This window comes from Schistocerca gregaria, chromosome 2, assembly GCF_023897955.1.
Source record: "Schistocerca gregaria isolate iqSchGreg1 chromosome 2, iqSchGreg1.2, whole genome shotgun sequence".
Lineage (NCBI taxonomy): Eukaryota > Metazoa > Arthropoda > Insecta > Orthoptera > Acrididae > Schistocerca > Schistocerca gregaria.
In genome coordinates, this window is record NC_064921.1 from 810,763,436 (window position 1) to 810,785,231 (window position 21,796).

Sequence of the window (21,796 nt, forward strand, 5' to 3'; positions counted from 1 at the left end):
AAGAACTGCAAGTAGTAATAACGGGAAGTAAGCATTTTCACGCTGAGTTGTTGAAGCCTTATGGATAACAAACTACAAGCTGTTTTGCTCCTTCGCAACCCCAGAGCCGTCAATTTAGCTGTGAACGGAAGTAAATTAAATGCCCCGGGTGAGGATCGAACTCACGACCTTAAGATTATGAGACTTACGCGCTGCCTACTGCGCTACCGAGGCACGTGATGGCCAATCCTTCTGGTATCTCGGCAAGTAGCAAATACTAGTGGTAGAGAGTCTGCACTTGCTGGCTCATTTTTTCTGTTACTACACGTGCATTCCCGGCGCTGCAGGCAACTTGCGATGATAGGCCGACGCCAGTATGCACAATAGCACGCAGGAGTCCAAACGAGAAGACGTGCGCGCTGCGTGTTTGGTTGTTTCCACACGGAATCCCGCGGTTCATTCTCGTGGCCCACGCACTTCGAGTGCGAAGGACACGCAGCTCCACTATCGGGGAAAAAACAAAATGATGCATCGGCCGGGAATCGAACCCGGGCCGCCCGCGTGGCAGGCGAGCATTCTACCACTGAACCACCGATGCTCAGCTAGTTTGCAGCTTCCTTGTGCTTTCCGCGGCAGACGTCTGAAGGGAAAGTGGGACTGCCGTCCAGCGCCGTGGCATCCTCTCGAGAGAATGCTACAAACGCTGAATCCTGCGTTGCACTGCTTAAAAATGACGCCCGAACGCGATCGTCTAAGTAGTGTTGCGGCGCACGCACGCGACGACTCTTGCCAAAGGACGCGAAATGTGCGTAGAGACGCTGTCTGGATGCGCTCGCCTACCCCGTAATGCGCCTGCTGCTGCGACCACCTTCAGCCGCCGCCGACAGGCGGGAAGAAGACACAGCGCGGCGTGCGCGCAAGAAAACCGTGCGGTGGTGGTGTAATGGTCAGCATAGTTGCCTTCCAAGCAGTTGATCCGGGTTCGATTCCCGGCCACCGCAGCCTGCGTTTTACTTCTGCGTATGAGTACTTTTGCCACGCGTCATTAAATTAATGTTTCTTTCCTCCTCTTACTGGCTGCAGGCCACCCTATATTGTGTGCGTCGATTCCGCTTGAGTCTCGACTTGTCTCGACTTTGCTCGGCTGACGCGAGAGCTGACGCTCTCCAATCGGCCTATATCAGAAGGACAAGCACGCGAAACGACTGAGAGAGGTATGGCGAGGCGGGCACAACATTACTTACGCCTCAAGTAAAGACCTGCTGCCTGTTATCGTGCATTGTGTGATTTTACATGTTCTGTCAGACAAATTCAGTTTTATTACTAGCACATTTCTTTTTTTCTTTGTTGAAAATTTTACAACACGCTCCTTCATTTCACTGTGGCCGCACGGCGCGACTTGGCATACCGAGAGGCAAAACGTGGCGCCAGTGCCCTAGACCGAATAGCGCTGCAGCTCCGAAACCGACGAGAAAAGAGAAATACGAATTGAAACTGTCGGCAGCGCCCTGTGTTCGCAGGCGGTCACCCGCCCAAGCACTGACAACGCCCAGCGTCGCGCAGTAGCGGTGATCGGACGACAAACTGTGTGTTCAGCGTGCTGTGACCTGTGAAGTGTTTTAGCGCGTCCCGACAAGTCTCTTTCGGGTCCCCTATCAGCTCCCACACAATGTGACGATTTCTTTGTCACCATACTTGCCCGGGGAAATCGGCGTTGCCTTTTTGAAGTAGTAAAATCGAAGTGGCCCGTGGGGGGATCGAACCCACGACCTTCGCGTTATTAGCACGACGCTCTAACCAACTGAGCTAACGGGCCTCGGTGCACTCCGTCTTCCAGCGCTTAGAGGGAGTGGCTCTGCGTATTTACAGGTAACATTTCTATGGTAGCAGTCCAACAGTGGACCAGGGTCTCTTCTCCCTTTATTCCGCTGCTCGTAGTAATTTCATTGCGTGCCCGTTTCTCTCGACTGTTTTCAGCTCACGTTTATGAACCAGTAGCTATAACGCGAGGAGGACGTGAAACAGCATTTCGCAGGGTCCAAACTTGTCGTGATTTGTTCCGAAAAAATTACATTCCGGTACCGGGAATCGAACCCGGGCCTCCTGGGTGAAAGCCAGGTATCCTAGCCACTAGACCACACCGGACGCGCACGCTTATTTTTGGGGTTTACACCCCCTCCACTGGCTTTCCGTGTCGCACTTTCCCTGTTTGCGAGCATCTTTTCGCTCTCCCATGCCGAGGCGCGCATGGCAAAAGTCACAGTCCGTTGCTTTTGGCCTCGTTGTTACAGGGGTAGGAGGAAAAGCAAAGCTGTGAGTAGTAATATTTATTTACTTATTTCGCAAGTAAAGACCTGCAGCCTGTCATTATATAGCAGGTCATACACTGTGTGACTTTACATGTTATATCATACGAAATTCAGTTTTATTACTAGTACAATTTTTCTTGAAAATTTCACAAAAGAACTGCAAGTAGTAATAACGGGAAGTAAGCATTTTCACGCTGAGTTGTTGAAGCCTTATGGATAACAAACTACAAGCTGTTTTGCTCCTTCGCAACCCCAGAGCCGTCAATTTAGCTGTGAACGGAAGTAAATTAAATGCCCCGGGTGAGGATCGAACTCACGACCTTAAGATTATGAGACTTACGCGCTGCCTACTGCGCTACCGAGGCACGTGATGGCCAATCCTTCTGGTATCTCGGCAAGTAGCAAATACTAGTGGTAGAGAGTCTGCACTTGCTGGCTCATTTTTTCTGTTACTACACGTGCATTCCCGGCGCTGCAGGCAACTTGCGATGATAGGCCGACGCCAGTATGCACAATAGCACGCAGGAGTCCAAACGAGAAGACGTGCGCGCTGCGTGTTTGGTTGTTTCCACACGGAATCCCGCGGTTCATTCTCGTGGCCCACGCACTTCGAGTGCGAAGGACACGCAGCTCCACTATCGGGGAAAAAACAAAATGATGCATCGGCCGGGAATCGAACCCGGGCCGCCCGCGTGGCAGGCGAGCATTCTACCACTGAACCACCGATGCTCAGCTAGTTTGCAGCTTCCTTGTGCTTTCCGCGGCAGACGTCTGAAGGGAAAGTGGGACTGCCGTCCAGCGCCGTGGCATCCTCTCGAGAGAATGCTACAAACGCTGAATCCTGCGTTGCACTGCTTAAAAATGACGCCCGAACGCGATCGTCTAAGTAGTGTTGCGGCGCACGCACGCGACGACTCTTGCCAAAGGACGCGAAATGTGCGTAGAGACGCTGTCTGGATGCGCTCGCCTACCCCGTAATGCGCCTGCTGCTGCGACCACCTTCAGCCGCCGCCGACAGGCGGGAAGAAGACACAGCGCGGCGTGCGCGCAAGAAAACCGTGCGGTGGTGGTGTAATGGTCAGCATAGTTGCCTTCCAAGCAGTTGATCCGGGTTCGATTCCCGGCCACCGCAGCCTGCGTTTTACTTCTGCGTATGAGTACTTTTGCCACGCGTCATTAAATTAATGTTTCTTTCCTCCTCTTACTGGCTGCAGGCCACCCTATATTGTGTGCGTCGATTCCGCTTGAGTCTCGACTTGTCTCGACTTTGCTCGGCTGACGCGAGAGCTGACGCTCTCCAATCGGCCTATATCAGAAGGACAAGCACGCGAAACGACTGAGAGAGGTATGGCGAGGCGGGCACAACATTACTTACGCCTCAAGTAAAGACCTGCTGCCTGTTATCGTGCATTGTGTGATTTTACATGTTCTGTCAGACAAATTCAGTTTTATTACTAGCACATTTCTTTTTTTCTTTGTTGAAAATTTTACAACACGCTCCTTCATTTCACTGTGGCCGCACGGCGCGACTTGGCATACCGAGAGGCAAAACGTGGCGCCAGTGCCCTAGACCGAATAGCGCTGCAGCTCCGAAACCGACGAGAAAAGAGAAATACGAATTGAAACTGTCGGCAGCGCCCTGTGTTCGCAGGCGGTCACCCGCCCAAGCACTGACAACGCCCAGCGTCGCGCAGTAGCGGTGATCGGACGACAAACTGTGTGTTCAGCGTGCTGTGACCTGTGAAGTGTTTTAGCGCGTCCCGACAAGTCTCTTTCGGGTCCCCTATCAGCTCCCACACAATGTGACGATTTCTTTGTCACCATACTTGCCCGGGGAAATCGGCGTTGCCTTTTTGAAGTAGTAAAATCGAAGTGGCCCGTGGGGGGATCGAACCCACGACCTTCGCGTTATTAGCACGACGCTCTAACCAACTGAGCTAACGGGCCTCGGTGCACTCCGTCTTCCAGCGCTTAGAGGGAGTGGCTCTGCGTATTTACAGGTAACATTTCTATGGTAGCAGTCCAACAGTGGACCAGGGTCTCTTCTCCCTTTATTCCGCTGCTCGTAGTAATTTCATTGCGTGCCCGTTTCTCTCGACTGTTTTCAGCTCACGTTTATGAACCAGTAGCTATAACGCGAGGAGGACGTGAAACAGCATTTCGCAGGGTCCAAACTTGTCGTGATTTGTTCCGAAAAAATTACATTCCGGTACCGGGAATCGAACCCGGGCCTCCTGGGTGAAAGCCAGGTATCCTAGCCACTAGACCACACCGGACGCGCACGCTTATTTTTGGGGTTTACACCCCCTCCACTGGCTTTCCGTGTCGCACTTTCCCTGTTTGCGAGCATCTTTTCGCTCTCCCATGCCGAGGCGCGCATGGCAAAAGTCACAGTCCGTTGCTTTTGGCCTCGTTGTTACAGGGGTAGGAGGAAAAGCAAAGCTGTGAGTAGTAATATTTATTTACTTATTTCGCAAGTAAAGACCTGCAGCCTGTCATTATATAGCAGGTCATACACTGTGTGACTTTACATGTTATATCATACGAAATTCAGTTTTATTACTAGTACAATTTTTCTTGAAAATTTCACAAAAGAACTGCAAGTAGTAATAACGGGAAGTAAGCATTTTCACGCTGAGTTGTTGAAGCCTTATGGATAACAAACTACAAGCTGTTTTGCTCCTTCGCAACCCCAGAGCCGTCAATTTAGCTGTGAACGGAAGTAAATTAAATGCCCCGGGTGAGGATCGAACTCACGACCTTAAGATTATGAGACTTACGCGCTGCCTACTGCGCTACCCCTACTGCGCTGAAGAACCTTCTGGTATCTCGGCAAGTAGCAAATACTAGTGGTAGAGAGTCTGCACTTGCTGGCTCATTTTTTCTGTTACTACACGTGCATTCCCGGCGCTGCAGGCAACTTGCGATGATAGGCCGACGCCAGTATGCACAATAGCACGCAGGAGTCCAAACGAGAAGACGTGCGCACTGCGTGTTTGGTTGTTTCCACACGGAATCCCGCGGTTCATTCTCGTGCCCACGCACTTCGAGTGCGAAGGACACGCAGCTCCACTATCGGGGAAAAAACAAAATGATGCATCGGCCGGGAATCGAACCCGGGCCGCCCGCGTGGCAGGCCAGCATTCTACCACCTGAACCACCGATGCTCAGCTAGTTTGCAGCTTCCTTGGGCTTTCCGCGCAGACGTCTGAAGGGAAAGTGGGACTGCCGTCCAGCGCCGTGGCATCCTCTCGAGAGAATGCTACAAACGCTGAATCCTGCGCTGCACTGCTTAAAAATGACGCCCGAACGCGATCGTCTAAGTAGTGTTGCGGCGCACGCACCGCGACGACTCTTGCCAAAGGACGCGAAATGTGCGTAGAGACGCTGTCTGGATGCGCTCGCCTACCCCGTAATGCGCCTGCTGCTGCGACCTCCTTCAGCCGCCGCCGACAGGCGGGAAGCAGACACACAGCGCGGCGTGCGCGCAAGAAAACCGTGCGGTGGTGGTGTAATGGTCAGCATAGTTGCCTTCCAAGCAGTTGATCCGGGTTCGATTCCCGGCACCGCAGCCTGCGTTTTACTTCTGCGTATGAGTACTTTGCCACGCGTCATTAAATTAATGTTTCTTTCCTCCTCTTCACTGGCTGCAGGCCACCCTATATTGTGTGCGTCGATTCCGCTTGAGTCTCGACTTGTCTCGACTTTGCTCGGCTGACGCGAGAGCTGACGCTCTCCAATCGGCCTATATCAGAAGGACAAGCACGCGAAACGACTGAGAGAGGTATGGCGAGGCGGGCACAACATTACTTACGCCTCAAGTAAAGACCTGCTGCCTGTTATCGTGCATTGTGTGATTTTACATGTTCTGTCAGACAAAGTCAGTTTTATTACTAGCACATTTCTTTTTTTCTTTGTTGAAAATTTTACAACACGCTCCTTCATTTCACTGTGCCGCACGGCGCCGACTTGGCATACGAGAGGCAAAACGTGGCGCCAGTGCCCTAGACCGAATAGCGCTGCAGCTCCGAAACCGACGAGAAAAGAGAAATACGAATTGAAACTGTCGGCAGCGCCCTGTGTTCGCAGGCGGTCACCCGCCCAAGCACTGACAACGCCCAGCGTCGCGCAGTAGCGGTGATCGACGACAAACTGTGTGTTCAGCGTGCTGTGACCTGTGAAGTGTTTTAGCGCGTCCCGACAAGTCTCTTTCGGGTCCCCTATCAGCTCCCACACAATGTGACGATTTCTTTGTCACCATACTTGCCCGGGGAAATCGGCGTTGCCTTTTTGAAGTAGTAAAATCGAAGTGGCCGTGGGGGGATCGAACCCACGACCTTCGCGTTATTAGCACGACGCTCTAACCAACTGAGCTAACCGGGCCTCGGTGCACTCCGTCTTCCAGCGCTTAGAGGGAGTGGCTCTGCGTATTTACAGGTAACATTTCTATGGTAGCAGTCCACAGTGGACCAGGGTCTCTTCTCCCTTTATTCCGCTGCTCGTAGTAATTTCATTGCGTGCCCGTTTCTCCTCGACTGTTTTCAGCTCACGTTTATGAACCAGTAGCTATAACGCGAGGAGGGACGTGAAACAGCATTTCGCAGGGTCCAAACTTGTCGTGATTTGTTCCGAAAAAATTACATTCCGGTACCGGGAATCGAACCCGGGCCTCCTGGGTGAAAGCCAGGTATCCTAGCCACTAGACCACACCGGACGCGCCACGCTTGTTTTTGGGGTTTACACCCCCTCCACTGGCTTTCCGTGCTCGCACTTTCCCTGTTTGCGAGCATCTTTTCGCTCTCCCATGCCGAGGGCGCGCATGGCAAAAGTCACAGTCCGTTGCTTTTGGCCTCGTTGTTACAGGGGTAGGAGGAAAAGCAAAGCTGTGAGTAGTAATATTTATTTACTTATTTCGCAAGTAAAGACCTGCAGCCTGTCATTATATAGCAGGTCATACACTGTGTGACTTTACATGTTATATCATACGAAATTCAGTTTTATTACTAGTACATTTTTTCTTGAAAATTTCACAAAAGAACTGCAAGTAGTAATCACGGGAAGTAAGCATTTTCACGCTGAGTTGTTGAAGCCTTATGGATAACAAACTACAAGCTGTTTTGCTCCTTCGCAACCCCAGAGCCGTCAATTTAGCTGTGAACGGAAGTAAATTAAATGCCCGGGTGAGGATCGAACTCACGACCTTAAGATTATGAGACTTACGCGCTGCTACTGCGCTACCGAGGCACGTGATGGCCAAACCTTCTGGTATCTCGGCAAGTAGCAAATACTAGTGGTAGAGAGTCTGCACTTGCTGGCTCATTTTTTCTGTTACTACACGTGCATTCCCGGCGCTGCAGGCAACTTGCGATGATAGGCCGACGCCAGTATGCACAATAGCTACGCAGGAGTCCAAACGAGAAGACGTGCGCGCTGCGTGTTTGGTTGTTTCCACACGGAATCCCGCGGTTCATTCTCGTGGCCCACGCACTTCGAGTGCGAAGGACACGCAGCTCCACTATCGGGGAAAAAACAAAATGATGCATCGGCCGGGAATCGAACCCGGGCCGCCCGCGTGGCAGGCAGCATTCTACCACTGAACCACCGATGCTCAGCTAGTTGCAGCTTCCTTGTGCTTTCCGCGGCAGACGTCTGAAGGGAAAGTGGGACTGCCGTCCAGCGCCGTGGCATCCTCTCGAGAGAATGCTACAAACGCTGAATCCTGCGCTGCACTGCTTAAAAATGACGCCCGAACGCGATCGTCTAAGTAGTGTTGCGGCGCACGCACGCGACGACTCTTGCCAAAGGACGCGAAATGTGCGTAGAGACGCTGTCTGGATGCGCTCGCCTACCCCGTAATGCGCCTGCTGCTGCGACCACCTTCAGCCGCCGCCGACAGGCGGGAAGCAGACACAGCGCGGCGTGCGCGCAAGAAAACCGTGCGGTGGTGGTGTAATGGTCAGCATAGTTGCCTTCCAAGCAGTTGATCCGGGTTCGATTCCCGGCCACCGCAGCCTGCGTTTTACTTCTGCGTATGAGTACTTTTGCCACGCGTCATTAAATTAATGTTTCTTTCCTCCTCTTACTGGCTGCAGGCCACCCTATATTGTGTGCGTCGATTCCGCTTGAGTCTCGACTTGTCTCGACTTTGCTCGGCTGACGCGAGAGCTGACGCTCTCCAATCGGCCTATATCAGAAGGACAAGCACGCGAAACGACTGAGAGAGGTATGGCGAGGCGGGCACAACATTACTTACGCCTCAAGTAAAGACCTGCTGCCTGTTATCGTGCATTGTGTGATTTTACATGTTCTGTCAGACAAATTCAGTTTTATTACTAGCACATTTCTTTTTTTCTTTGTTGAAAATTTTACAACACGCTCCTTCATTTCACTGTGGCCGCACGGCGCGACTTGGCATACCGAGAGGCAAAACGTGGCGCCAGTGCCCTAGACCGAATAGCGCTGCAGCTCCGAAACCGACGAGAAAAGAGAAATACGAATTGAAACTGTCGGCAGCGCCCTGTGTTCGCAGGCGGTCACCCGCCCAAGCACTGACAACGCCCAGCGTCGCGCAGTAGCGGTGATCGGACGACAAACTGTGTGTTCAGCGTGCTGTGACCTGTGAAGTGTTTTAGCGCGTCCCGACAAGTCTCTTTCGGGTCCCCTATCAGCTCCCACACAATGTGACGATTTCTTTGTCACCATACTTGCCCGGGGAAATCGGCGTTGCCTTTTTGAAGTAGTAAAATCGAAGTGGCCCGTGGGGGGATCGAACCCACGACCTTCGCGTTATTAGCACGACGCTCTAACCAACTGAGCTAACGGGCCTCGGTGCACTCCGTCTTCCAGCGCTTAGAGGGAGTGGCTCTGCGTATTTACAGGTAACATTTCTATGGTAGCAGTCCAACAGTGGACCAGGGTCTCTTCTCCCTTTATTCCGCTGCTCGTAGTAATTTCATTGCGTGCCCGTTTCTCTCGACTGTTTTCAGCTCACGTTTATGAACCAGTAGCTATAACGCGAGGAGGACGTGAAACAGCATTTCGCAGGGTCCAAACTTGTCGTGATTTGTTCCGAAAAAATTACATTCCGGTACCGGGAATCGAACCCGGGCCTCCTGGGTGAAAGCCAGGTATCCTAGCCACTAGACCACACCGGACGCGCACGCTTGTTTTTGGGGTTTACACCCCCTCCACTGGCTTTCCGTGTCGCACTTTCCCTGTTTGCGAGCATCTTTTCGCTCTCCCATGCCGAGGCGCGCATGGCAAAAGTCACAGTCCGTTGCTTTTGGCCTCGTTGTTACAGGGGTAGGAGGAAAAGCAAAGCTGTGAGTAGTAATATTTATTTACTTATTTCGCAAGTAAAGACCTGCAGCCTGTCATTATATAGCAGGTCATACACTGTGTGACTTTACATGTTATATCATACGAAATTCAGTTTTATTACTAGTACATTTTTTCTTGAAAATTTCACAAAAGAACTGCAAGTAGTAATAACGGGAAGTAAGCATTTTCACGCTGAGTTGTTGAAGCCTTATGGATAACAAACTACAAGCTGTTTTGCTCCTTCGCAACCCCAGAGCCGTCAATTTAGCTGTGAACGGAAGTAAATTAAATGCCCCGGGTGAGGATCGAACTCACGACCTTAAGATTATGAGACTTACGCGCTGCCTACTGCGCTACCGAGGCACGTGATGGCCAAACCTTCTGGTATCTCGGCAAGTAGCAAATACTAGTGGTAGAGAGTCTGCACTTGCTGGCTCATTTTTTCTGTTACTACACGTGCATTCCCGGCGCTGCAGGCAACTTGCGATGATAGGCCGACGCCAGTATGCACAATAGCACGCAGGAGTCCAAACGAGAAGACGTGCGCACTGCGTGTTTGGTTGTTTCCACACGGAATCCCGCGGTTCATTCTCGTGGCCCACGCACTTCGAGTGCGAAGGACACGCAGCTCCACTATCGGGGAAAAAACAAAATGATGCATCGGCCGGGAATCGAACCCGGGCCGCCCGCGTGGCAGGCGAGCATTCTACCACTGAACCACCGATGCTCAGCTAGTTTGCAGCTTCCTTGTGCTTTCCGCGGCAGACGTCTGAAGGGAAAGTGGGACTGCCGTCCAGCGCCGTGGCATCCTCTCGAGAGAATGCTACAAACGCTGAATCCTGCGCTGCACTGCTTAAAAATGACGCCCGAACGCGATCGTCTAAGTAGTGTTGCGGCGCACGCACGCGACGACTCTTGCCAAAGGACGCGAAATGTGCGTAGAGACGCTGTCTGGATGCGCTCGCCTACCCCGTAATGCGCCTGCTGCTGCGACCTCCTTCAGCCGCCGCCGACAGGCGGGAAGCAGACACAGCGCGGCGTGCGCGCAAGAAAACCGTGCGGTGGTGGTGTAATGGTCAGCATAGTTGCCTTCCAAGCAGTTGATCCGGGTTCGATTCCCGGCCACCGCAGCCTGCGTTTTACTTCTGCGTATGAGTACTTTTGCCACGCGTCATTAAATTAATGTTTCTTTCCTCCTCTTACTGGCTGCAGGCCACCCTATATTGTGTGCGTCGATTCCGCTTGAGTCTCGACTTGTCTCGACTTTGCTCGGCTGACGCGAGAGCTGACGCTCTCCAATCGGCCTATATCAGAAGGACAAGCACGCGAAACGACTGAGAGAGGTATGGCGAGGCGGGCACAACATTACTTACGCCTCAAGTAAAGACCTGCTGCCTGTTATCGTGCATTGTGTGATTTTACATGTTCTGTCAGACAAATTCAGTTTTATTACTAGCACATTTCTTTTTTTCTTTGTTGAAAATTTTACAACACGCTCCTTCATTTCACTGTGGCCGCACGGCGCGACTTGGCATACCGAGAGGCAAAACGTGGCGCCAGTGCCCTAGACCGAATAGCGCTGCAGCTCCGAAACCGACGAGAAAAGAGAAATACGAATTGAAACTGTCGGCAGCGCCCTGTGTTCGCAGGCGGTCACCCGCCCAAGCACTGACAACGCCCAGCGTCGCGCAGTAGCGGTGATCGGACGACAAACTGTGTGTTCAGCGTGCTGTGACCTGTGAAGTGTTTTAGCGCGTCCCGACAAGTCTCTTTCGGGTCCCCTATCAGCTCCCACACAATGTGACGATTTCTTTGTCACCATACTTGCCCGGGGAAATCGGCGTTGCCTTTTTGAAGTAGTAAAATCGAAGTGGCCCGTGGGGGGATCGAACCCACGACCTTCGCGTTATTAGCACGACGCTCTAACCAACTGAGCTAACGGGCCTCGGTGCACTCCGTCTTCCAGCGCTTAGAGGGAGTGGCTCTGCGTATTTACAGGTAACATTTCTATGGTAGCAGTCCAACAGTGGACCAGGGTCTCTTCTCCCTTTATTCCGCTGCTTGTAGTAATTTCATTGCGTGCCCGTTTCTCTCGACTGTTTTCAGCTCACGTTTATGAACCAGTAGCTATAACGCGAGGAGGACGTGAAACAGCATTTCGCAGGGTCCAAACTTGTCGTGATTTGTTCCGAAAAAATTACATTCCGGTACCGGGAATCGAACCCGGGCCTCCTGGGTGAAAGCCAGGTATCCTAGCCACTAGACCACACCGGACGCGCACGCTTGTTTTTGGGGTTTACACCCCCTCCACTGGCTTTTCTTGTCGCACTTTCCCTGTTTGCGAGCATCTTTTCGCTCTCCCATGCCGAGGCGCGCATGGCAAAAGTCACAGTCCGTTGCTTTTGGCCTCGTTGTTACAGGGGTAGGAGGAAAAGCAAAGCTGTGAGTAGTAATATTTATTTACTTATTTCGCAAGTAAAGACCTGCAGCCTGTCATTATATAGCAGGTCATACACTGTGTGACTTTACATGTTATATCATACGAAATTCAGTTTTATTACTAGTACATTTTTTCTTGAAAATTTCACAAAAGAACTGCAAGTAGTAATAACGGGAAGTAAGCATTTTCACGCTGAGTTGTTGAAGCCTTATGGATAACAAACTACAAGCTGTTTTGCTCCTTCGCAACCCCAGAGCCGTCAATTTAGCTGTGAACGGAAGTAAATTAAATGCCCCGGGTGAGGATCGAACTCACGACCTTAAGATTATGAGACTTACGCGCTGCCTACTGCGCTACCGAGGCACGTGATGGCCAAACCTTCTGGTATCTCGGCAAGTAGCAAATACTAGTGGTAGAGAGTCTGCACTTGCTGGCTCATTTTTTCTGTTACTACACGTGCATTCCCGGCGCTGCAGGCAACTTGCGATGATAGGCCGACGCCAGTATGCACAATAGCACGCAGGAGTCCAAACGAGAAGACGTGCGCGCTGCGTGTTTGGTTGTTTCCACACGGAATCCCGCGGTTCATTCTCGTGGCCCACGCACTTCGAGTGCGAAGGACACGCAGCTCCACTATCGGGGAAAAAACAAAATGATGCATCGGCCGGGAATCGAACCCGGGCCGCCCGCGTGGCAGGCGAGCATTCTACCACTGAACCACCGATGCTCAGCTAGTTTGCAGCTTCCTTGTGCTTTCCGCGGCAGACGTCTGAAGGGAAAGTGGGACTGCCGTCCAGCGCCGTGGCATCCTCTCGAGAGAATGCTACAAACGCTGAATCCTGCGCTGCACTGCTTAAAAATGACGCCCGAACGCGATCGTCTAAGTAGTGTTGCGGCGCACACACGTGACGACTCTTGCCAAAGGACGCGAAATGTGCGTAGAGACGCTGTCTGGATGCGCTCGCCTACCCCGTAATGCGCCTGCTGCTGCGACCACCTTCAGCCGCCGCCGACAGGCGGGAAGCAGACACAGCGCGGCGTGCGCGCAAGAAAACCGTGCGGTGGTGGTGTAATGGTCAGCATAGTTGCCTTCCAAGCAGTTGATCCGGGTTCGATTCCCGGCCACCGCAGCCTGAGTTTTACTTCTGCGTATGAGTACTTTTGCCACGCGTCATTAAATTAATGTTTCTTTCCTCCTCTTACTGGCTGCAGGCCACCCTATATTGTGTGCGTCGATTCCGCTTGAGTCTCGACTTGTCTCGACTTTGCTCGGCTGACGCGAGAGCTGACGCTCTCCAATCGGCCTATATCAGAAGGACAAGCACGCGAAACGACTGAGAGAGGTATGGCGAGGCGGGCACAACATTACTTACGCCTCAAGTAAAGACCTGCTGCCTGTTATCGTGCATTGTGTGATTTTACATGTTCTGTCAGACAAATTCAGTTTTATTACTAGCACATTTCTTTTTTTCTTTGTTGAAAATTTTACAACACGCTCCTTCATTTCACTGTGGCCGCACGGCGCGACTTGGCATACCGAGAGGCAAAACGTGGCGCCAGTGCCCTAGACCGAATAGCGCTGCAGCTCCGAAACCGACGAGAAAAGAGAAATACGAATTGAAACTGTCGGCAGCGCCCTGTGTTCGCAGGCGGTCACCCGCCCAAGCACTGACAACGCCCAGCGTCGCGCAGTAGCGGTGATCGGACGACAAACTGTGTGTTCAGCGTGCTGTGACCTGTGAAGTGTTTTAGCGCGTCCCGACAAGTCTCTTTCGGGTCCCCTATCAGCTCCCACACAATGTGACGATTTCTTTGTCACCATACTTGCCCGGGGAAATCGGCGTTGCCTTTTTGAAGTAGTAAAATCGAAGTGGCCCGTGGGGGGATCGAACCCACGACCTTCGCGTTATTAGCACGACGCTCTAACCAACTGAGCTAACGGGCCTCGGTGCACTCCGTCTTCCAGCGCTTAGAGGGAGTGGCTCTGCGTATTTACAGGTAACATTTCTATGGTAGCAGTCCAACAGTGGACCAGGGTCTCTTCTCCCTTTATTCCGCTGCTCGTAGTAATTTCATTGCGTGCCCGTTTCTCTCGACTGTTTTCAGCTCACGTTTATGAACCAGTAGCTATAACGCGAGGAGGACGTGAAACAGCATTTCGCAGGGTCCAAACTTGTCGTGATTTGTTCCGAAAAAATTACATTCCGGTACCGGGAATCGAACCCGGGCCTCCTGGGTGAAAGCCAGGTATCCTAGCCACTAGACCACACCGGACGCGCACGCTTGTTTTTGGGGTTTACACCCCCTCCACTGGCTTTCCGTGTCGCACTTTCCCTGTTTGCGAGCATCTTTTCGCTCTCCCATGCCGAGGCGCGCATGGCAAAAGTCACAGTCCGTTGCTTTTGGCCTCGTTGTTACAGGGGTAGGAGGAAAAGCAAAGCTGTGAGTAGTAATATTTATTTACTTATTTCGCAAGTAAAGACCTGCAGCCTGTCATTATATAGCAGGTCATACACTGTGTGACTTTACATGTTATATCATACGAAATTCAGTTTTATTACTAGTACATTTTTTCTTGAAAATTTCACAAAAGAACTGCAAGTAGTAATAACGGGAAGTAAGCATTTTCACGCTGAGTTGTTGAAGCCTTATGGATAACAAACTACAAGCTGTTTTGCTCCTTCGCAACCCCAGAGCCGTCAATTTAGCTGTGAACGGAAGTAAATTAAATGCCCCGGGTGAGGATCGAACTCACGACCTTAAGATTATGAGACTTACGCGCTGCCTACTGCGCTACCGAGGCACGTGATGGCCAAACCTTCTGGTATCTCGGCAAGTAGCAAATACTAGTGGTAGAGAGTCTGCACTTGCTGGCTCATTTTTTCTGTTACTACACGTGCATTCCCGGCGCTGCAGGCAACTTGCGATGATAGGCCGACGCCAGTATGCACAATAGCACGCAGGAGTCCAAACGAGAAGACGTGCGCACTGCGTGTTTGGTTGTTTCCACACGGAATCCCGCGGTTCATTCTCGTGGCCCACGCACTTCGAGTGCGAAGGACACGCAGCTCCACTATCGGGGAAAAAACAAAATGATGCATCGGCCGGGAATCGAACCCGGGCCGCCCGCGTGGCAGGCGAGCATTCTACCACTGAACCACCGATGCTCAGCTAGTTTGCAGCTTCCTTGTGCTTTCCGCGGCAGACGTCTGAAGGGAAAGTGGGACTGCCGTCCAGCGCCGTGGCATCCTCTCGAGAGAATGCTACAAACGCTGAATCCTGCGCTGCACTGCTTAAAAATGACGCCCGAACGCGATCGTCTAAGTAGTGTTGCGGCGCACGCACGCGACGACTCTTGCCAAAGGACGCGAAATGTGCGTAGAGACGCTGTCTGGATGCGCTCGCCTACCCCGTAATGCGCCTGCTGCTGCGACCTCCTTCAGCCGCCGCCGACAGGCGGGAAGCAGACACAGCGCGGCGTGCGCGCAAGAAAACCGTGCGGTGGTGGTGTAATGGTCAGCATAGTTGCCTTCCAAGCAGTTGATCCGGGTTCGATTCCCGGCCACCGCAGCCTGCGTTTTACTTCTGCGTATGAGTACTTTTGCCACGCGTCATTAAATTAATGTTTCTTTCCTCCTCTTACTGGCTGCAGGCCACCCTATATTGTGTGCGTCGATTCCGCTTGAGTCTCGACTTGTCTCGACTTTGCTCGGCTGACGCGAGAGCTGACGCTCTCCAATCGGCCTATATCAGAAGGACAAGCACGCGAAACGACTGAGAGAGGTATGGCGAGGCGGGCACAACATTACTTACGCCTCAAGTAAAGACCTGCTGCCTGTTATCGTGCATTGTGTGATTTTACATGTTCTGTCAGACAAATTCAGTTTTATTACTAGCACATTTCTTTTTTTCTTTGTTGAAAATTTTACAACACGCTCCTTCATTTCACTGTGGCCGCACGGCGCGACTTGGCATACCGAGAGGCAAAACGTGGCGCCAGTGCCCTAGACCGAATAGCGCTGCAGCTCCGAAACCGACGAGAAAAGAGAAATACGAATTGAAACTGTCGGCAGCGCCCTGTGTTCGCAGGCGGTCACCCGCCCAAGCACTGACAACGCCCAGCGTCGCGCAGTAGCGGTGATCGGACGACAAACTGTGTGTTCAGCGTGCTGTGACCTGTGAAGTGTTTTAGCGCGTCCCGACAAGTCTCTTTCGGGTCCCCTATCAGCTCCCACACAATGTGACGATTTCTTTGTCACCATACTTGCCCGGGGAAATCGGCGTTGCCTTTTTGAAGTAGTAAAATCGAAGTGGCCCGTGGGGGGATCGAACCCACGACCTTCGCGTTATTAGCACGACGCTCTAACCAACTGAGCTAACGGGCCTCGGTGCACTCCGTCTTCCAGCGCTTAGAGGGAGTGGCTCTGCGTATTTACAGGTAACATTTCTATGGTAGCAGTCCAACAGTGGACCAGGGTCTCTTCTCCCTTTATTCCGCTGCTTGTAGTAATTTCATTGCGTGCCCGTTTCTCTCGACTGTTTTCAGCTCACGTTTATGAACCAGTAGCTATAACGCGAGGAGGACGTGAAACAGCATTTCGCAGGGTCCAAACTTGTCGTGATTTGTTCCGAAAAAATTACATTCCGGTACCGGGAATCGAACCCGGGCCTCCTGGGTGAAAGCCAGGTATCCTAGCCACTAGACCACACCGGACGCGCACGCTTGTTTTTGGGGTTTACACCCCCTCCACTGGCTTTTCTTGTCGCACTTTCCCTGTTTGCGAGCATCTTTTCGCTCTCCCATGCCGAGGCGCGCATGGCAAAAGTCACAGTCCGTTGCTTTTGGCCTCGTTGTTACAGGGGTAGGAGGAAAAGCAAAGCTGTGAGTAGTAATATTTATTTACTTATTTCGCAAGTAAAGACCTGCAGCCTGTCATTATATAGCAGGTCATACACTGTGTGACTTTACATGTTATATCATACGAAATTCAGTTTTATTACTAGTACATTTTTTCTTGAAAATTTCACAAAAGAACTGCAAGTAGTAATAACGGGAAGTAAGCATTTTCACGCTGAGTTGTTGAAGCCTTATGGATAACAAACTACAAGCTGTTTTGCTCCTTCGCAACCCCAGAGCCGTCAATTTAGCTGTGAACGGAAGTAAATTAAATGCCCCGGGTGAGGATCGAACTCACGACCTTAAGATTATGAGACTTACGCGCTGCCTACTGCGCTACCGAGGCACGTGACGGCCAAACCTTCTGGTATCTCGGCAAGTAGCAAATACTAGTGGTAGAGAGTCTGCACTTGCTGGCTCATTTTTTCTGTTACTACACGTGCATTCCCGGCGCTGCAGGCAACTTGCGATGATAGGCCGACGCCAGTATGCACAATAGCACGCAGGAGTCCAAACGAGAAGACGTGCGCGCTGCGTGTTTGGTTGTTTCCACACGGAATCCCGCGGTTCATTCTCGTGGCCCACGCACTTCGAGTGCGAAGGACACGCAGCTCCACTATCGGGGAAAAAACAAAATGATGCATCGGCCGGGAATCGAACCCGGGCCGCCCGCGTGGCAGGCGAGCATTCTACCACTGAACCACCGATGCTCAGCTAGTTTGCAGCTTCCTTGTGCTTTCCGCGGCAGACGTCTGAAGGGAAAGTGGGACTGCCGTCCAGCGCCGTGGCATCCTCTCGAGAGAATGCTACAAACGCTGAATCCTGCGCTGCACTGCTTAAAAATGACGCCCGAACGCGATCGTCTAAGTAGTGTTGCGGCGCACACACGTGACGACTCTTGCCAAAGGACGCGAAATGTGCGTAGAGACGCTGTCTGGATGCGCTCGCCTACCCCGTAATGCGCCTGCTGCTGCGACCACCTTCAGCCGCCGCCGACAGGCGGGAAGCAGACACAGCGCGGCGTGCGCGCAAGAAAACCGTGCGGTGGTGGTGTAATGGTCAGCATAGTTGCCTTCCAAGCAGTTGATCCGGGTTCGATTCCCGGCCACCGCAGCCTGAGTTTTACTTCTGCGTATGAGTACTTTTGCCACGCGTCATTAAATTAATGTTTCTTTCCTCCTCTTACTGGCTGCAGGCCACCCTATATTGTGTGCGTCGATTCCGCTTGAGTCTCGACTTGTCTCGACTTTGCTCGGCTGACGCGAGAGCTGACGCTCTCCAATCGGCCTATATCAGAAGGACAAGCACGCGAAACGACTGAGAGAGGTATGGCGAGGCGGGCACAACATTACTTACGCCTCAAGTAAAGACCTGCTGCCTGTTATCGTGCATTGTGTGATTTTACATGTTCTGTCAGACAAATTCAGTTTTATTACTAGCACATTTCTTTTTTTCTTTGTTGAAAATTTTACAACACGCTCCTTCATTTCACTGTGGCCGCACGGCGCGACTTGGCATACCGAGAGGCAAAACGTGGCGCCAGTGCCCTAGACCGAATAGCGCTGCAGCTCCGAAACCGACGAGAAAAGAGAAATACGAATTGAAACTGTCGGCAGCGCCCTGTGTTCGCAGGCGGTCACCCGCCCAAGCACTGACAACGCCCAGCGTCGCGCAGTAGCGGTGATCGGACGACAAACTGTGTGTTCAGCGTGCTGTGACCTGTGAAGTGTTTTAGCGCGTCCCGACAAGTCTCTTTCGGGTCCCCTATCAGCTCCCACACAATGTGACGATTTCTTTGTCACCATACTTGCCCGGGGAAATCGGCGTTGCCTTTTTGAAGTAGTAAAATCGAAGTGGCCCGTGGGGGGATCGAACCCACGACCTTCGCGTTATTAGCACGACGCTCTAACCAACTGAGCTAACGGGCCTCGGTGCACTCCGTCTTCCAGCGCTTAGAGGGAGTGGCTCTGCGTATTTACAGGTAACATTTCTATGGTAGCAGTCCAACAGTGGACCAGGGTCTCTTCTCCCTTTATTCCGCTGCTTGTAGTAATTTCATTGCGTGCCCGTTTCTCTCGACTGTTTTCAGCTCACGTTTATGAACCAGTAGCTATAACGCGAGGAGGACGTGAAACAGCATTTCGCAGGGTCCAAACTTGTCGTGATTTGTTCCGAAAAAATTACATTCCGGTACCGGGAATCGAACCCGGGCCTCCTGGGTGAAAGCCAGGTATCCTAGCCACTAGACCACACCGGACGCGCACGCTTGTTTTTGGGGTTTACACCCCCTCCACTGGCTTTTCTTGTCGCACTTTCCCTGTTTGCGAGCATCTTTTCGCTCTCCCATGCCGAGGCGCGCATGGCAAAAGTCACAGTCCGTTGCTTTTGGCCTCGTTGTTACAGGGGTAGGAGGAAAAGCAAAGCTGTGAGTAGTAATATTTATTTACTTATTTCGCAAGTAAAGACCTGCAGCCTGTCATTATATAGCAGGTCATACACTGTGTGACTTTACATGTTATATCATACGAAATTCAGTTTTATTACTAGTACATTTTTTCTTGAAAATTTCACAAAAGAACTGCAAGTAGTAATAACGGGAAGTAAGCATTTTCACGCTGAGTTGTTGAAGCCTTATGGATAACAAACTACAAGCTGTTTTGCTCCTTCGCAACCCCAGAGCCGTCAATTTAGCTGTGAACGGAAGTAAATTAAATGCCCCGGGTGAGGATCGAACTCACGACCTTAAGATTATGAGACTTACGCGCTGCCTACTGCGCTACCGAGGCACGTGATGGCCAAACCTTCTGGTATCTCGGCAAGTAGCAAATACTAGTGGTAGAGAGTCTGCACTTGCTGGCTCATTTTTTCTGTTACTACACGTGCATTCCCGGCGCTGCAGGCAACTTGCGATGATAGGCCGACGCCAGTATGCACAATAGCACGCAGGAGTCCAAACGAGAAGACGTGCGCGCTGCGTGTTTGGTTGTTTCCACACGGAATCCCGCGGTTCATTCTCGTGGCCCACGCACTTCGAGTGCGAAGGACACGCAGCTCCACTATCGGGGAAAAAACAAAATGATGCATCGGCCGGGAATCGAACCCGGGCCGCCCGCGTGGCAGGCGAGCATTCTACCACTGAACCACCGATGCTCAGCTAGTTTGCAGCTTCCTTGTGCTTTCCGCGGCAGACGTCTGAAGGGAAAGTGGGACTGCCGTCCAGCGCCGTGGCATCCTCTCGAGAGAATGCTACAAACGCTGAATCCTGCGCTGCACTGCTTAAAAATGACGCCCGAACGCGATCGTCTAAGTAGTGTTGCGGCGCACACACGTGACGACTCTTGCCAAAGGACGCGAAATGTGCGTAGAGACGCTGTCTGGATGCGCTCGCCTACCCCGTAATGCGCCTGCTGCTGCGACCACCTTCAGCCGCCGCCGACAGGCGGGAAGCAGACACAGCGCGGCGTGCGCGCAAGAAAACCGTGCGGTGGTGGTGTAATGGTCAGCATAGTTGCCTTCCAAGCAGTTGATCCGGGTTCGATTCCCGGCCACCGCAGCCTGAGTTTTACTTCTGCGTATGAGTACTTTTGCCACGCGTCATTAAATTAATGTTTCTTTCCTCCTCTTACTGGCTGCAGGCCACCCTATATTGTGTGCGTCGATTCCGCTTGAGTCTCGACTTGTCTCGACTTTGCTCGGCTGACGCGAGAGCTGACGCTCTCCAATCGGCCTATATCAGAAGGACAAGCACGCGAAACGACTGAGAGAGGTATGGCGAGGCGGGCACAACATTACTTACGCCTCAAGTAAAGACCTGCTGCCTGTTATCGTGCATTGTGTGATTTTACATGTTCTGTCAGACAAATTCAGTTTTATTACTAGCACATTTCTTTTTTTCTTTGTTGAAAATTTTACAACACGCTCCTTCATTTCACTGTGGCCGCACGGCGCGACTTGGCATACCGAGAGGCAAAACGTGGCGCCAGTGCCCTAGACCGAATAGCGCTGCAGCTCCGAAACCGACGAGAAAAGAGAAATACGAATTGAAACTGTCGGCAGCGCCCTGTGTTCGCAGGCGGTCACCCGCCCAAGCACTGACAACGCCCAGCGTCGCGCAGTAGCGGTGATCGGACGACAAACTGTGTGTTCAGCGTGCTGTGACCTGTGAAGTGTTTTAGCGCGTCCCGACAAGTCTCTTTCGGGTCCCCTATCAGCTCCCACACAATGTGACGATTTCTTTGTCACCATACTTGCCCGGGGAAATCGGCGTTGCCTTTTTGAAGTAGTAAAATCGAAGTGGCCCGTGGGGGGATCGAACCCACGACCTTCGCGTTATTAGCACGACGCTCTAACCAACTGAGCTAACGGGCCTCGGTGCACTCCGTCTTCCAGCGCTTAGAGGGAGTGGCTCTGCGTATTTACAGGTAACATTTCTATGGTAGCAGTCCAACAGTGGACCAGGGTCTCTTCTCCCTTTATTCCGCTGCTTGTAGTAATTTCATTGCGTGCCCGTTTCTCTCGACTGTTTTCAGCTCACGTTTATGAACCAGTAGCTATAACGCGAGGAGGACGTGAAACAGCATTTCGCAGGGTCCAAACTTGTCGTGATTTGTTCCGAAAAAATTACATTCCGGTACCGGGAATCGAACCCGGGCCTCCTGGGTGAAAGCCAGGTATCCTAGCCACTAGACCACACCGGACGCGCACGCTTGTTTTTGGGGTTTACACCCCCTCCACTGGCTTTTCTTGTCGCACTTTCCCTGTTTGCGAGCATCTTTTCGCTCTCCCATGCCGAGGCGCGCATGGCAAAAGTCACAGTCCGTTGCTTTTGGCCTCGTTGTTACAGGGGTAGGA

At 52.0% G+C, this 21,796-nt stretch overlaps 45 non-coding genes across 45 annotated transcripts; 9 read left to right on the top strand and 36 right to left on the bottom strand.

Annotated features, from left to right (window-relative positions):
* Positions 1–140: 140 nt before the first annotated feature.
* Trnam-cau (transfer RNA methionine (anticodon CAU)) lies at positions 141–213 on the bottom strand. The gene has a single exon. It is a non-coding gene; the product is annotated as a tRNA-Met (tRNA).
* A 293-nt stretch (positions 214–506) lies between these two features.
* On the bottom strand, positions 507–577 carry Trnag-gcc (transfer RNA glycine (anticodon GCC)). Its single transcript has one exon. It is a non-coding gene; the product is annotated as a tRNA-Gly (tRNA).
* A 331-nt stretch (positions 578–908) lies between these two features.
* On the top strand, positions 909–980 carry Trnag-ucc (transfer RNA glycine (anticodon UCC)). The gene has a single exon. It is a non-coding gene; the product is annotated as a tRNA-Gly (tRNA).
* A 741-nt stretch (positions 981–1,721) lies between these two features.
* Positions 1,722–1,795, bottom strand: Trnai-aau (transfer RNA isoleucine (anticodon AAU)). The gene has a single exon. It is a non-coding gene; the product is annotated as a tRNA-Ile (tRNA).
* Positions 1,796–2,052: 257 nt separating this feature from the next.
* On the bottom strand, positions 2,053–2,124 carry Trnae-uuc (transfer RNA glutamic acid (anticodon UUC)). Its single transcript has one exon. It is a non-coding gene; the product is annotated as a tRNA-Glu (tRNA).
* Positions 2,125–2,580: 456 nt separating this feature from the next.
* Trnam-cau (transfer RNA methionine (anticodon CAU)) lies at positions 2,581–2,653 on the bottom strand. Its single transcript has one exon. It is a non-coding gene; the product is annotated as a tRNA-Met (tRNA).
* Positions 2,654–2,946: 293 nt separating this feature from the next.
* On the bottom strand, positions 2,947–3,017 carry Trnag-gcc (transfer RNA glycine (anticodon GCC)). The gene has a single exon. It is a non-coding gene; the product is annotated as a tRNA-Gly (tRNA).
* Positions 3,018–3,348: 331 nt separating this feature from the next.
* Positions 3,349–3,420, top strand: Trnag-ucc (transfer RNA glycine (anticodon UCC)). The gene has a single exon. It is a non-coding gene; the product is annotated as a tRNA-Gly (tRNA).
* Positions 3,421–4,161: 741 nt separating this feature from the next.
* Trnai-aau (transfer RNA isoleucine (anticodon AAU)) lies at positions 4,162–4,235 on the bottom strand. The gene has a single exon. It is a non-coding gene; the product is annotated as a tRNA-Ile (tRNA).
* Positions 4,236–4,492: 257 nt separating this feature from the next.
* On the bottom strand, positions 4,493–4,564 carry Trnae-uuc (transfer RNA glutamic acid (anticodon UUC)). Its single transcript has one exon. It is a non-coding gene; the product is annotated as a tRNA-Glu (tRNA).
* A 456-nt stretch (positions 4,565–5,020) lies between these two features.
* On the bottom strand, positions 5,021–5,090 carry Trnam-cau (transfer RNA methionine (anticodon CAU)). The gene has a single exon. It is a non-coding gene; the product is annotated as a tRNA-Met (tRNA).
* A 293-nt stretch (positions 5,091–5,383) lies between these two features.
* Trnag-gcc (transfer RNA glycine (anticodon GCC)) lies at positions 5,384–5,455 on the bottom strand. The gene has a single exon. It is a non-coding gene; the product is annotated as a tRNA-Gly (tRNA).
* Positions 5,456–5,787: 332 nt separating this feature from the next.
* Trnag-ucc (transfer RNA glycine (anticodon UCC)) lies at positions 5,788–5,860 on the top strand. Its single transcript has one exon. It is a non-coding gene; the product is annotated as a tRNA-Gly (tRNA).
* A 738-nt stretch (positions 5,861–6,598) lies between these two features.
* Trnai-aau (transfer RNA isoleucine (anticodon AAU)) lies at positions 6,599–6,672 on the bottom strand. Its single transcript has one exon. It is a non-coding gene; the product is annotated as a tRNA-Ile (tRNA).
* Positions 6,673–6,930: 258 nt separating this feature from the next.
* On the bottom strand, positions 6,931–7,002 carry Trnae-uuc (transfer RNA glutamic acid (anticodon UUC)). Its single transcript has one exon. It is a non-coding gene; the product is annotated as a tRNA-Glu (tRNA).
* Positions 7,003–7,460: 458 nt separating this feature from the next.
* Trnam-cau (transfer RNA methionine (anticodon CAU)) lies at positions 7,461–7,533 on the bottom strand. Its single transcript has one exon. It is a non-coding gene; the product is annotated as a tRNA-Met (tRNA).
* Positions 7,534–7,826: 293 nt separating this feature from the next.
* Trnag-gcc (transfer RNA glycine (anticodon GCC)) lies at positions 7,827–7,896 on the bottom strand. The gene has a single exon. It is a non-coding gene; the product is annotated as a tRNA-Gly (tRNA).
* Positions 7,897–8,226: 330 nt separating this feature from the next.
* Positions 8,227–8,298, top strand: Trnag-ucc (transfer RNA glycine (anticodon UCC)). Its single transcript has one exon. It is a non-coding gene; the product is annotated as a tRNA-Gly (tRNA).
* Positions 8,299–9,039: 741 nt separating this feature from the next.
* Trnai-aau (transfer RNA isoleucine (anticodon AAU)) lies at positions 9,040–9,113 on the bottom strand. Its single transcript has one exon. It is a non-coding gene; the product is annotated as a tRNA-Ile (tRNA).
* A 257-nt stretch (positions 9,114–9,370) lies between these two features.
* On the bottom strand, positions 9,371–9,442 carry Trnae-uuc (transfer RNA glutamic acid (anticodon UUC)). The gene has a single exon. It is a non-coding gene; the product is annotated as a tRNA-Glu (tRNA).
* A 456-nt stretch (positions 9,443–9,898) lies between these two features.
* Trnam-cau (transfer RNA methionine (anticodon CAU)) lies at positions 9,899–9,971 on the bottom strand. The gene has a single exon. It is a non-coding gene; the product is annotated as a tRNA-Met (tRNA).
* A 293-nt stretch (positions 9,972–10,264) lies between these two features.
* Positions 10,265–10,335, bottom strand: Trnag-gcc (transfer RNA glycine (anticodon GCC)). Its single transcript has one exon. It is a non-coding gene; the product is annotated as a tRNA-Gly (tRNA).
* Positions 10,336–10,666: 331 nt separating this feature from the next.
* Trnag-ucc (transfer RNA glycine (anticodon UCC)) lies at positions 10,667–10,738 on the top strand. Its single transcript has one exon. It is a non-coding gene; the product is annotated as a tRNA-Gly (tRNA).
* A 741-nt stretch (positions 10,739–11,479) lies between these two features.
* Positions 11,480–11,553, bottom strand: Trnai-aau (transfer RNA isoleucine (anticodon AAU)). The gene has a single exon. It is a non-coding gene; the product is annotated as a tRNA-Ile (tRNA).
* Positions 11,554–11,810: 257 nt separating this feature from the next.
* On the bottom strand, positions 11,811–11,882 carry Trnae-uuc (transfer RNA glutamic acid (anticodon UUC)). The gene has a single exon. It is a non-coding gene; the product is annotated as a tRNA-Glu (tRNA).
* Positions 11,883–12,338: 456 nt separating this feature from the next.
* On the bottom strand, positions 12,339–12,411 carry Trnam-cau (transfer RNA methionine (anticodon CAU)). Its single transcript has one exon. It is a non-coding gene; the product is annotated as a tRNA-Met (tRNA).
* A 293-nt stretch (positions 12,412–12,704) lies between these two features.
* On the bottom strand, positions 12,705–12,775 carry Trnag-gcc (transfer RNA glycine (anticodon GCC)). Its single transcript has one exon. It is a non-coding gene; the product is annotated as a tRNA-Gly (tRNA).
* A 331-nt stretch (positions 12,776–13,106) lies between these two features.
* On the top strand, positions 13,107–13,178 carry Trnag-ucc (transfer RNA glycine (anticodon UCC)). The gene has a single exon. It is a non-coding gene; the product is annotated as a tRNA-Gly (tRNA).
* A 741-nt stretch (positions 13,179–13,919) lies between these two features.
* On the bottom strand, positions 13,920–13,993 carry Trnai-aau (transfer RNA isoleucine (anticodon AAU)). The gene has a single exon. It is a non-coding gene; the product is annotated as a tRNA-Ile (tRNA).
* Positions 13,994–14,250: 257 nt separating this feature from the next.
* Trnae-uuc (transfer RNA glutamic acid (anticodon UUC)) lies at positions 14,251–14,322 on the bottom strand. Its single transcript has one exon. It is a non-coding gene; the product is annotated as a tRNA-Glu (tRNA).
* Positions 14,323–14,778: 456 nt separating this feature from the next.
* Positions 14,779–14,851, bottom strand: Trnam-cau (transfer RNA methionine (anticodon CAU)). Its single transcript has one exon. It is a non-coding gene; the product is annotated as a tRNA-Met (tRNA).
* Positions 14,852–15,144: 293 nt separating this feature from the next.
* Positions 15,145–15,215, bottom strand: Trnag-gcc (transfer RNA glycine (anticodon GCC)). Its single transcript has one exon. It is a non-coding gene; the product is annotated as a tRNA-Gly (tRNA).
* A 331-nt stretch (positions 15,216–15,546) lies between these two features.
* On the top strand, positions 15,547–15,618 carry Trnag-ucc (transfer RNA glycine (anticodon UCC)). The gene has a single exon. It is a non-coding gene; the product is annotated as a tRNA-Gly (tRNA).
* Positions 15,619–16,359: 741 nt separating this feature from the next.
* Positions 16,360–16,433, bottom strand: Trnai-aau (transfer RNA isoleucine (anticodon AAU)). Its single transcript has one exon. It is a non-coding gene; the product is annotated as a tRNA-Ile (tRNA).
* A 257-nt stretch (positions 16,434–16,690) lies between these two features.
* Trnae-uuc (transfer RNA glutamic acid (anticodon UUC)) lies at positions 16,691–16,762 on the bottom strand. Its single transcript has one exon. It is a non-coding gene; the product is annotated as a tRNA-Glu (tRNA).
* Positions 16,763–17,218: 456 nt separating this feature from the next.
* Trnam-cau (transfer RNA methionine (anticodon CAU)) lies at positions 17,219–17,291 on the bottom strand. Its single transcript has one exon. It is a non-coding gene; the product is annotated as a tRNA-Met (tRNA).
* A 293-nt stretch (positions 17,292–17,584) lies between these two features.
* On the bottom strand, positions 17,585–17,655 carry Trnag-gcc (transfer RNA glycine (anticodon GCC)). The gene has a single exon. It is a non-coding gene; the product is annotated as a tRNA-Gly (tRNA).
* A 331-nt stretch (positions 17,656–17,986) lies between these two features.
* Positions 17,987–18,058, top strand: Trnag-ucc (transfer RNA glycine (anticodon UCC)). The gene has a single exon. It is a non-coding gene; the product is annotated as a tRNA-Gly (tRNA).
* A 741-nt stretch (positions 18,059–18,799) lies between these two features.
* Positions 18,800–18,873, bottom strand: Trnai-aau (transfer RNA isoleucine (anticodon AAU)). Its single transcript has one exon. It is a non-coding gene; the product is annotated as a tRNA-Ile (tRNA).
* Positions 18,874–19,130: 257 nt separating this feature from the next.
* Positions 19,131–19,202, bottom strand: Trnae-uuc (transfer RNA glutamic acid (anticodon UUC)). Its single transcript has one exon. It is a non-coding gene; the product is annotated as a tRNA-Glu (tRNA).
* A 456-nt stretch (positions 19,203–19,658) lies between these two features.
* Positions 19,659–19,731, bottom strand: Trnam-cau (transfer RNA methionine (anticodon CAU)). The gene has a single exon. It is a non-coding gene; the product is annotated as a tRNA-Met (tRNA).
* Positions 19,732–20,024: 293 nt separating this feature from the next.
* On the bottom strand, positions 20,025–20,095 carry Trnag-gcc (transfer RNA glycine (anticodon GCC)). The gene has a single exon. It is a non-coding gene; the product is annotated as a tRNA-Gly (tRNA).
* A 331-nt stretch (positions 20,096–20,426) lies between these two features.
* Trnag-ucc (transfer RNA glycine (anticodon UCC)) lies at positions 20,427–20,498 on the top strand. Its single transcript has one exon. It is a non-coding gene; the product is annotated as a tRNA-Gly (tRNA).
* Positions 20,499–21,239: 741 nt separating this feature from the next.
* On the bottom strand, positions 21,240–21,313 carry Trnai-aau (transfer RNA isoleucine (anticodon AAU)). The gene has a single exon. It is a non-coding gene; the product is annotated as a tRNA-Ile (tRNA).
* Positions 21,314–21,570: 257 nt separating this feature from the next.
* On the bottom strand, positions 21,571–21,642 carry Trnae-uuc (transfer RNA glutamic acid (anticodon UUC)). Its single transcript has one exon. It is a non-coding gene; the product is annotated as a tRNA-Glu (tRNA).
* Between the last annotated feature and the right edge of the window lie 154 nt (positions 21,643–21,796).